Source organism: Triticum urartu, chromosome 7 (genome assembly GCF_003073215.2).
Source record: "Triticum urartu cultivar G1812 chromosome 7, Tu2.1, whole genome shotgun sequence".
Lineage (NCBI taxonomy): Eukaryota > Viridiplantae > Streptophyta > Magnoliopsida > Poales > Poaceae > Triticum > Triticum urartu.
Window position 1 is genome coordinate 458,281,327 of NC_053028.1, and position 12,684 is coordinate 458,294,010.

The window sequence follows — 12,684 nt, forward strand, 5'->3', positions numbered from 1 at the left end:
GTCGAGTGTGAATCATATAGTAGATATGATCAACATAGTGATGTTCATCATTGAAAACTACTCCATCTCACGTGATGATCGGACATGGTTTAGTTGATTTGGATCACGTGATCATTTAGATGACTAGAGGGATGTCTATCTAAGTGGGAGTTCTTAAGTAATATGATTAATTGAACTTTAAATTATCATGAACTCAGTCCTGATAGTATTTGCATATCTATGTTGTTGATCAATAGCTTGCGATGTAGCTCCCCGTTTATTTTTGAAATGTTCCTAGAGAAAAATATGTTGAAAGATGATAGTAACAATGATGCGGATTGGGTTTGTGATCTGAGGATTATCCTCATTGCTGCACAGAAGAATTATGTCCATGATGCACTGCTAAGTGACAGACCTATTGAAGGAAATATGCCCTAGAGGCAATAATAAAGTTATTATTTATTTCGTTATTTTATGATAAATGTTTATTATTCATGCTAGAATTGTATTAACCGGAAATATAATACATGTGTGAATACATAGACAAATAGAGTGTCACTAGTATGCCTCTACTTGACTAGCTCGTTGATCAAAGATGGTTATGTTTCCTAACCATGGACATCAGTTGTCATTTGATAAACGGGATCACATCATTAGGAGAATGACTTGATTGACTTGACCCATTCTGTTAGCTTAGCACTTGATCGTTTTAGTTTACTATTATTGCTTTCTTCATGACTTATACATGTTCCTATGACTATGAGATTATGCAACTCCCGATTACCGGAGGAACACTTTGTGTGCAACCAAACGTCACAATGTAACTGGGTGATTATAAAGGAGCTCTACAGATGTCTCCGATGGTACTTGTTGAGTTGGCATAGATCGAGATTAGGATTTGTCACTCCGATTGTCGGAGAGGTATCTCTGGGCCCTCTCGATAATGCACATCACTATAAGCCTTGCAAGCAATGCAATTAATGAGTTGGTTGCGGGATGATGCATTACGGAACGAGTAAAGAGACCTGCCGGTAACAAGATTGAGCTAGGTATTGAGATACCGACGATCGAATCTCGAGCAAGTAACATACCGATGACAAAGGGAACAACGTATGTTGTTATGCGGTTTGACCAATAAAGATCTTCGTAGTATATGTAGGACCAATATGAGCATCCAGGTTCCGCTATTGGTTATTGACCGGAGACGTGTCTCGGTCATGTCTACATAGTTCTCGAACCCGTAGGGTCCGCACGCTTAAAGTTCTGTGACGATCGGTATTATGAGTTTTTGTGTTTTGATGCACCGAAGGTAGTTCGGAGTCCCGGATATGATCACGGACATGACGAGGAGTCTCGAAATGGTCGAGATGTAAAGATCGATATATTGGAAGCCTATATTTGGACATCGGAATGTTTCCGGATGAAATCGGGATTTTACCGGAGTATCGGGAGGTTACCGGAACCCCCCGGTAATTGTATGGGCCTTAATGGGCCATAGTGGAGAGAGAGAGAGGAGGCCAGGGCAGGCCGCGCGCCCCCTCCCCCTCTGGTCCGAATTGGACTCGGAGGGGTGCGGTGTTGGGGAACGTAGTAATTTCAAGAATTTTCCTACGCACACGCAAGATCATGGTGATGCATAACAAGGAGAGGGGAGAGTATGATCTATGTACCCTCGTAGACCGACAGCGGAAGCGTTATGACAACGCAGTTGATGTAGTCGTACGTCTTCACGGCCCGACCGGTCAAGCACCGAAACTACGACACCTCCGAGTTCTAGCACACGTTCAGCTCGATGACGATCCCCGGACTCCGATCCAGCAAAGTGTCGGGGAAGAGTTCCGTCAGCACGACGGTGTGGTGACGATCTTGATGTTCTACTATCGTAGGGCTTCGCCTAAGCACCACTACAATATTATCGAGGACTATGGTGGAAAGGGGCACCGCACACGGCTAAGAGAACGATCTTAGAGATCAACTTGTGTGTCTAGAGGTGCCCCCCTGCCCCCGTATACAAAGGAGCCAAGGGGGGGTGCGGCCGGCCCTAGGAGGAGGCGCGCAGGAGGAGTCCTACTCCTATCGGGAGTAGGACTCCCCCCTTTCCCTAGTTGGATTAGGACTTGGGGAAGAAGGAAGAGAGGGAAGAAAGGAAAGGGGGGGGGCGCCGCCCCCCCTCCTTGTCCAATTCGGACTTGGGGAGGGGGATGGGCGCGCGGAAGCCCCTAGGCCTCCTCTCCTCTTCCTCCACTAGGCTCATTAAGGCCCATTAGGTTACCGGGGGGGGGGTTCTGGTAACCTCCCAGTACTCCGGTAAAATGCCTATTTCACCTGGAACACTTCCGATGTCCAAAAATAGGCTTCCAATATATCAATCTTTATGTCTCGACCATTTCGAGACTCCTCGTCATGTTCGTGATCACATCCGGGACTCCGAACTAACTTCGGTACATCAAAATATATAAACTCATAATGAAACTGTCATCGTAACGTTAAGCGTGCGGACCCTACGGGTTCGAGAACAATGTAGACATGACCGAGACATGTCTCCGGTCAATAACCAATAGCGGAACCTGGATGCTCATATTGGCTCCCACATATTCTACGAAGATCTTTTATCGGTCAGACCGCATAACAACATACTTTGTTCCCTTTGTCATCGGTATGTTACTTGCCCGAGATCCGATCGTCGGTATCTCAATACCTAGTTCAATCTCGTTACCGGCAAGTCTCTTTACTCGTTTCGTAATACATCATCTCACAACTAACTCATTAGTTGCAATGCTTGCAAGGCTTATGTGATGTGCATTACCGAGAGGGCCCAGAGACACCTCTCTGACAATCGGAGTGACAAATCCTAATCTCGAAATACGCTAACCCAACATGTACCTTTGGAGACACCTATAGAGCTCCTTTATAATCACCCAGTTACGTTGTGACGTTTGGTAGCACACAAAGTGTTCCTCCGGCAAACGGGAGTTGCATAATCTCATAGTCACAGGAACATGTATAAGTCATGAAGAAAGCAATAGCAACATACTAAACGATCGGGTGCTAAGCTAATGGAATGGGTCATGTCAATCACATCATTCTCCTAATAATGTGATCCCATTAATCAAATGAAAAAACATGTCTATGGTTAGGAAACATAACCATCTTTGATTAACGAGCTAGTCAAGCAGAGGCATACTAGTGATGTTTAGTTTGTCTATGTATTCACACAAGTATTATGTTTCCGGATAATACAATTCTAGCATGAACAATAAACATTTATCATGATATAAGGAAATAAAATAATAACTTTAGTATTGCCTCTAGGGCATATTTCCTTCAGTCTCCCACTTGCACTAGAGTCAATAATCTAGATTACACAGTAATGATTCTAACACCCATGGAGCTTTGGTGCTGATCATGTTTTGCTCGTGGAAGAGGCTTAGTCAATGGGTCTGCTACATTCAGATCCGTATGTATCTTGCAAATCTCTATGTCTCCCACCTGGACTAGATCCCGGATGGAATTGAAGCGTCTCTTGATGTGCTTGGTTCTCTTGTGAAATCTGGATTCCTTTGCCAAGGCAATTGCACCAGTATTGTCACAAAAGATTTTCATTGGACCCGATGCACTAGGTATGACACCTAGATCGGATATGAACTCCTTCATCCAGACTCCTTCGTTTGCTGCTTCCGAAGCAGCTATGTACTCTGCTTCACATGTAGATCCCGCCACAATGCTTTTTTAGAACTGCACCAACTGACAGCTCCACCGTTTAATGTAAACACATATCCGGTTTGCGATTAGAATCGTCCGGATCAGTGTCAAAGCTTGCATCAACGTAACCATTTACGATGAGCTCTTTGTCACCTCCATATATGAGAAACACATCCTTAGCCCTTTTCAGGTATTTCAGGATGTTCTTGATCTGTCGTGGAATTGTCACGGCAGATGTCCTTAGTGCCAGGACTTAGTCGCGAGGCCAACGCATCTAGGCGGTAGCTTGAGAGGGGTTGATCAGGACGAGAGACGTAACACACAAGACAAGGATTTAGACAGCTTCGGGCCCCGGGAAACATCATCCGGTAAAAACCCTACATGCTATTTGGGGCTAGGTCTCATTATGATCACGAGAGAGTCGCCGGTAAGCCGGCTCTTTGTGTCTAGCCCTAGAGATTGTTTCTTGTTTCCTGTCCCCCTTTGGGGAGCCCCGCCCCTCCTTATATAAATTAGAGGGGTGGGTTACATGTGGAGTCCAAATAGGATTAGGACTAGCCTATCTTCTACTACAAGCCGGATACAAGTCCGGTTCTTGATTCCTTGTAAGGGAGATATTCCTCACGCCTTTCCTCTTAAGCCGGCCTACCATAACGTAAGCCGGCCTTCTAGGCCTTGAGCCTCCTGGGCCCCCGGGTCTTGTTGCTCCTCTGATCCGCTTGCCAGGTCACCCATAAGTCGCCAGGATCGGGCGGGTCACTTAGTGTGTCGTCCAGTCAGGGCGGGTCATTAGTGAGTCGCCAAGTCCGTTTGGGTTATACATCTAGCCGGGTCATACCGCGGGGTATATCCCCGACATTAGCCCCCAAGTTTAATTTGGATTTATCCATGTTAAACTGATCTGCAACATAAACACAAGAACAAACTGACAGGTTGTACTCCGGGTTAAATATTCTTGTAAGCCGGCACCTAATAATTTTTTAATCCTTGTCATTTTCTTCTTGATACATGCCCATGTACTCATAGCAAATCTCCTTTAGTAGATATGTTCAAACTTTGTGAATGCAAAAAATCCAGATACTTCTTTTGAGAAATCCGGGTAAATAGGCCAGCTTCAGAGTCAATTTGCTGGCATTGGTCTCTTGTAGAGAAATATTGTAAGAAATAATCTACTTGAATCGGCTTCCAAAGCACCGGCCTAAAACATATTGGTCTTGAAATACTCATCTGACTTTCGGCCGGCTTGAAGAGGTAAAACTTGCTGGTTTATCATAACCAAAATTGCCGGCTTGTAAATATTGATAGCACCGGGTCATAACTGTAGCTGACACGGGGTCATAATTATTGGTGACACCAGATCATGATTGTTGCAAACACCGTATCAATCCGATCTGCTCAAAACTGAGAATTTGAACATATTTCTCGCTTATATCCATATTACTTGTAGCCCCCAAGGGCCGGTTTAATCAGCATGAATAAGCTGGGACTTATCACCATGGCTTTAAATAAAATCCAGCTGTGTAGCCCCCATGAGTCGGCTATAGTCATAGTAGTGTAGCCGGGTCATCCTAGAATTGTCTTCAGCAAAGAGCAATATGCATTAGCCGCCAAGTGTCGGGTCATTATGTAATAATGAGCAGGGACTTTGTAAATATGATGATGTAAATTTGAGCAGTAACATGTAGCCCCCAAGGGTCGGCTTAGTAAGATAATACTGAGCTGGGACTTTTCATTGAAAATAATATCATATGATGTTACTCCCATCCTGGGGCTTGAACCCACATCCACAAGGTTAAGAGATTTGTGCTTTACCAACTGAGTAGTGGATCCTTCAATATATAATGGAATAAGGCTTGTGTATCTTGAATTTTAACAGGAGCAATTGGTAACCCCCAAGGGCCGGCTCATTACAACGGGATGAGTCGGGTCGTCAATAAGGCCAATAAAAATGACTTTGCATTAGCCCCCAAGTGTCATGGTGCATGCTTGCAGTGACATGAGACTTGCATATTTGATGTAACCTCAACTTGAATAATGTAGCCCCCAAGTGTCGGGTCGTAAGCCTGCAGCGACTCGGGACTATTTCCTCCATTGTAAAATAAATCATGCCCATTGATAAAGATAATAGCCGTTGCACTAAAGCGACTTTGAAAACCTCAATCATAATACTGGTTATTGATAATCATAATAGAAATCCAGCCATGTTGGCTATTCAAGATAAGAATAATATAATCCGGTATGAAAACCTCAATCATTCAATATCATCATGAAAATCCAGCCATGTTGGCTATTAAAGATTTGAATAACCCGGTTTGAAAACCTCAATCATTCAATATCATAACGAAAATCCAGCCAAGTTTGGCTATTTAAAGATTTCAAATACCTGATCTGTTGACAAGTAAATCCGGAGTTTAAATACCCGGCGGCTCTTGGCCGATGGCAATTCAATACGCCTTCATTGTAAACCGGAATTTTCATGACCCGGCGGCTTATAGCCTTTTGAGAAAAATCCAGAACGGATAATCATTTTGAAGAATCAACTTTGGTAATGAGCTTGAACTTAATCATTTATATGTCATATTTCTGCAAATCCTGCAAAGAGTTTAAACAACATATGCCCTGGCGACTTAGCGTCAAAACCAGGGCAGGTCATAATATCTCACATATAACTACTGTGATATTGAATTTGTACCGCCGGCTTACATAACCTGTGCAGTAAGGGTGATAACCCAATCCTTAGAAGCCAATGCTTCCACATAGATGATGATTGTCATAAACTGGTGACTTATAGTCAAAAGTCAAGCCGGGTTAAGCATAAAACACTTACATATATTTGAGATATAGTCCCAAAAAGGTCTCAAGTTAAGTAATTGTGGCTGCAATAAACTTTACCAGAGACAGAATAAAACTTTTTGAGGCTTCTGATTCAGATACGATCAGTAAACCGTTCCAAAGGGGTTAAGCTAAGATTCGAATACGATCAGCCCCCAGTGGCTTTGGCGATGCCGATCAAGAGGGTATCGACAGCTATGTTCTCTTTGGTTCGAATACGACCTATGTTTGAACAGGAAGCCCCCAAATGACCTTGAGAGTTGTTTAACGATGCTGATTCAAATATGATCCACGTCGGACCCAAAGGGGTTGAGCTATGATTCGGATACGATCAAGAAGCCCCCTAGTGGGTTTGGCAGTATGCCAATCAAAAGGGTTTCGACAACTATGTTCTCTTTGGTTCGAATACGACCTATGTTTGAACAGGAAGCCCCCAAGTGACCATATAAATTTTGGCATTGCGCCGATCAAGAGGGTACTGATAGCTATGCTCGATGAGCAGGAAGCCCCCAAGTGATCATAATAAGATAAGCCGTAAGGCAGGATATCCAAGTTTGAACCGCGCATCATGGCAGCAAGTTCTTTTGGCAACCTTTAATTTTTCTGAGAACTCAAACTTGCGAGAGATTAAATCTTTTTGAACCGGAACTTTAAACCGGATTTAAAAGCTTCAAAACTTTGTGAGATACAAATTTACCTTGAGCCGGATTTTGAACCGGATTTGATAGCTTCAAAGCTTTGCGGGAGAGAGATGTCTCTTGAGCTATATTTTAAACCGGAATCTTCATTTTGAGCCAGAAATTTTTCTGACGGCCTTTAAATATTTGCCAATAAAGAGTAGCCTCCAGGGCCGGGTTATCTTCCCTTCAATGACCCGGAGTTCTTGAATTCATTGAAACCGGCTAATTTTGCCGAGCCATACCATTGTAGCCCCCGAGTCTCAAGATGACTCGAAGAGTTGGCTTGAGATTCTCCATATTTGACCATAGCAGAAGGTGTATATCATTGGCGTTGTAGCGTGATATGAATCCACAGAAGGTTGAGGTGACTGTGGCGGGTTTATAAATGATCCCGTATGAGTCGTGTCAGCAACTCGGCCAATGGTTCCTTCCAACTGGATGTTTGAAGTTTAACCAAACTGTAGTGATGGCGACTTGTGCGCCTGCCCATTGAGCCATCTAGTGCAGATGGCGGCTGATAATACATGATAATTTGCCTCCAATTTGTTAGAAGAAAACCGGGCTTCCCAAGCAGTGACTTGCTCATACTCAATAAACAGCTCATGCAGACAGGTGCGGCCCGATGTGTTGATGTAAACCAAGCCGCGAGAGATGGATGGTAAAGACGACCGCAACATCTGAGGTGGCACAGACAGATGAACCGGTCGTGATGTTGTAAGCCGATGCGGACGGGAAAGTTGTCCTCCTTGTTGTAAGCCGGCGTGGTCGCGAGAAACGGCCACGGCATTGTAAGCCGGCGCGGTCGCGAGAGACGGCCACGGCGTTGTAAGCCGGTGCGGGAGTCCGTTGACTAACGACGACCACCTGTGCCAAAAAATGTTGGCATGCCTCCATCTCTGTGGTACAATATCACTTTTTGTCATAAATAATTGCTCTGCATAAACAATATTGCAGACCAAGGCAAAGATAAACTGTTCCTTGATAAAAACAATATGTGCTAATATAATAACTTGGACAAATATCAACTGAGTTGTACGGATGATAAATGATTTATGTATGACGTCCATAGATAATCTCCGATAATTTCAATGGCGAATTAAGCCCTTTCTGGCCGGCTTGTCCGTACTGAAATATTTGCATTGATGCTTCTGGTGTAACACTAGCTCCACCTTTTCCTTTTCTTTGCCGACAGGCTCCACTTGTGTCCATTGGACAGTGCCAAATCCTGGCAGATCGTATCTTTTCTCTGATTTTTTCTTTACGTGGAAGTAGCCTGCAACAGCGTTGGTTGATTGCCTCGGGACTTGGAGCTGAACATGGACAAGAAGATGTGGCCGAGCTTCCAAACTTGAGACTGGTTGCTGTTGGTCTTGGAAACGGTACTGACAGGCTGTCGAGGCGAGACCCGGAGGCGAAGAAGCACCAGCGAGGCACGGCCGCAGCTGTGGCAGAGTCCGAGTCCTTCTCCAGGTTGTAGTTACTTTGACCGAAGTCAACTGGATTGGGTGGTTAGCGATTGTCGCGCTGAGACCCTGCGGCGCTGGATCAAATCCTTCTCAGCGCTTTGTTTTCTTTTTCTTGATTTTTTTCCTTTGATGATTGAACGGTGACGGCGACTCCGATCGTACAGGTTTCGGTGAGCAACCAATGAAAATTTGACACGCCGATGGCGTTGGCGACTTGTGACTTCTTTTGTTGGCGACTTGCGGCAGACATCAAATCGCAACCTTAATTTCCTTAAATCTTCCAAATTATGAATCTAGACCGACGAACTCGAAACCGATGCAGATCTTTCTCCAACCGGTTCTTCTTCATCCGGAAATTGTGAACTTGTCGATCCTTGTGAGCGATCCCTCCAAGAACTCAACACCACCATGCGCAGGCCCCACGGTGGGCGCCAACTGTCGTGGAATTGTCACGGCAGATGTCCTTAGTGCCAGGACTTAGTCGCGAGGCCAACGCATCTAGGCGGTAGCTTGAGAGGGGTTGATCGGGACGAGAGACGTAACACACAAGACAAGGATTTATACAGCTTCGGGCCCCGGGAAACATCATTCGGTAAAACCCCTACATGCTGTTTGGGGCTAGGTCTCATTATGATCACGAGAGAGTCGCCGGTAAGCCAGCTCTTTGTGTCTAGCCCTAGAGATTGTTTCTTGTTTCCTGTCCCCCTTTGGGGAGCCCTGCCCCTCCTTATATAAGTTAGAGGGGCGGGTTACATGTGGAGTCCAAATAGGATTAGGAGTAGCCTATCTTCTACTACAAGCCGGATACAAGTCCGGTTCTTGATTCCTTGTAAGGGAGATATTCCTCACGCCTTTCCTCTTAAGCCGGCCTACCATAACGTAAGCCGGCCTTCTGGGCCTTGAGCCTCCTAGGCCCCCGGGTCTTGTCGCTCCTCTGATCCGCTTGCCAGGTCACCCATAAGTCGCCAGGATCGGGCGGGTCACTTAGTGTGTCATCCAGTCAGGGCGGGTCATTAGTGAGTCGCCAAGTCCGGCTGGGTTATACATATAGCCGGGTCATACCGCGGGGTATATCCCCGACATGACCGCTATCCAGTGATCCACTCCTGGATTACTTTGGTACCTCCCTTCTAGACTTATAGCAAGACACACATCAGGTCTGGTACACAGCATTGCATGAATGATAGAGCCTATGGCTGAAGCATAGGGAACATCTTTCATTTTCTCTCTATCTTCTGCATTGGTCGGGCATTGAGTCTTACTCAATTTCACACCTTGTAACACATGCAAGAATCCTTTCTTTGCTTGATCCATTTTGAACTTCTTCAAAACTTTGTCAAGGTATGTGCTTTGTGAAAGTCCAATTAAGCGTCTTGATCTATCTCTATAGATCTTAATGCCCAATATGTAAGCAGCTTCACCGAGGTCTTTCATTGAAAAACTCTTATTCAAGTATCTCTTTATGCTATCCAGAAATTCTATATCATTTCCGATTAGTAATATGTCATCTACATATAATATCAGAAATGCTACAGAGCTCCCACTCACTTTCTTGTAAATACAGGCTTCTCCAAAAGTCTGTACAAAACCAAATGCTTTGATCACACTATCAAAGCGTTTATTCCAACTCCGAGAGGCTTGCACCAGTCCATAAATGGATCGCTGGAGCTTGCACACTTTGTTAGCTCCCTTTGGATCGACAAAACCTTCTGGCTGCATCATATACAACTCTTCTTCCAGAAATCCATTCAGGAATGCAGTTTTGACATCCATCTGCCAAATTTCATAATCATAAAATGCGGCAATTGCTAACATGATTCGGACAGACTTAAGCATCGCTACGGGTGAGAAGGTCTCATCGTAGTCAATCCCTTGAACTTGTCGAAAACCTTTTGCGACAAGTCGAGCTTTGTAGATAGTAACATTACCGTCAGCGTCAGTCTTCTTCTTGAAGATCCATTTATTCTCAATTGCTTGCCGATCTATTGGCAAGTCAACCAACGTCCACACTTTGTTCTCATACATGGATCCCATCTCAGATTTCATGGCTTCAAGCCATTTTGCGGAATCTGGGCTCACCATCGCTTCTCCATAGTTTGTAGGTTCATCATGATCTAGTAGCATGACTTCCAGAACAGGATTACCGTACCACTCTGGTGCGGATCTTACTCTGGTTGATCTACGAGGTTCAGCAGTATCTTGTTCTGAAGTTTCATGATCATCATCATTAGCTTCCTCACTAATTGGTGTAGGTGTCACAGAAACCGGTTTCTGTGATGTACTACTTTCCAGTAAGGGAGCAGGTACAGTTACCTCATCAAGTTCTACTTTCCTCCCACTCACTTCTTTCAAGAGAAACTCCTTCTCTAGAAAGTTTCCGAATTTAGCAACAAAAGTCTTGCCTTCGGATCTGTGATAGAAGGTGTATCCAATAGTTTCCTTTGGATATCCTATGAAGACACATTTCTCCGATTTGGGTTCGAGCTTATCAGGTTGAAGCTTTTTCACATAAGCATCGCAGCCCCAAACTTTCAGAAATGACAACTTTGGTTTCTTGCCAAACCACAGTTCATAAGGCGTCATCTCAACGGATTTGGATGGTGCCCTATTTAACGTGAATGCGGCCGTCTCTAAAGCATAACCCCAAAACGATAGCGGTAAATCAGTAAGAGACATCATAGATCACACCATATCTAGTAAAGTACGATTACGACGTTCGGACACACCATTACGCTGTGGTGTTCCGGGTGGCGTGAGTTGTGAAACTATTCCGCATTGTTTCAAATGTACACCAAACTCATAACTCAAATATTCTCCTCCACGATCAGATCGTAGAAATTTTATTTTCTTGTTACGATGATTTTCAACTTCACTCTGAAATTCTTTGAACTTTTCAAATGTTTCAGACTTATGTTTCATTAAGTAGATATACCCATATCTGCTTAAGTCATCTGTGAAGGTGAGAAAATAACGATATCCGCCACGAGCCTCAACATTCATCAGACCACATACATCTGTATGTATGATTTCCAACAAATCTGTTGCTCTCTCCATAGTACCGGAGAACGGTGTTTTTGTCATCTTACCCATAAGGCATGGTTCGCAAGTACCAAGTGATTCATAATCAAGTGGTTCCAAAAGTCCATCAGTATGGAGTTTCTTCATGCGCTTTACACTGATATGACCTAAACGGCAGTGCCACAAATAAGTTGCACTATCATTATCAACTCTTCATCTTTTGGCTTCAACATTATGAATGTGTGTGTCACTACTATCGAGATTTAATAAGAATAGACCATTCTTCATGGGTGCATGAACATAAAAGATTTTACTCATATAAATAGAACAACCATTATTCTCTGATTTAAATGAATAACCGTCTCGCATCAAACAAGATCCAGATATAATGTTCATGCTCAACGCTGGCACTAAATAACAATTATTTAGGTCTAATACTAATCCCAAAGGTAGATGTAGAGGTAGCGTGCCGACCGCGATCACATCGACTTTGGAACCATTTCCCACGCACATCATCACCTCGTCCTTAGCCAATCTTCGCTTAATCCGTAGTCCCTGTTTCGAGTTGCAAATGTTAGCAACAAAACCAGTATCAAATACCTAGGTGCTACTGTGAGCATTAGTAAGGTACACATCAATAACATGTATATCGCATATACCTTTGTTCACCTTGCCATCCTTCTTATCCGCCAAATACTTGGGGTAGTTCCGCTTCCAGTGACCAGTCTGCTTGCAGTAGAAGCACTCAGTTTCAGGCTTAGGTCCAGATTTGGGTTTCTTCTCTTGAGCAGCAACTTGCTTGCTGTTCTTTTTGAAGTTCCCCTTCTTCTTCCCTTTGCCCTTTTTCTTGAAACTAGTGGTCTTGTTGACCATCAACACTTGATGCTCCTTCTTGATTTCTACCTCCGCAGCTTTCAGCACTGCGAAGAGCTCGGGAATAGTCTTATTCATCCCTTGCATATTATAGTTCATCACGAAGCTCTTGTAGCTAGGTGGCAGTGATTGGA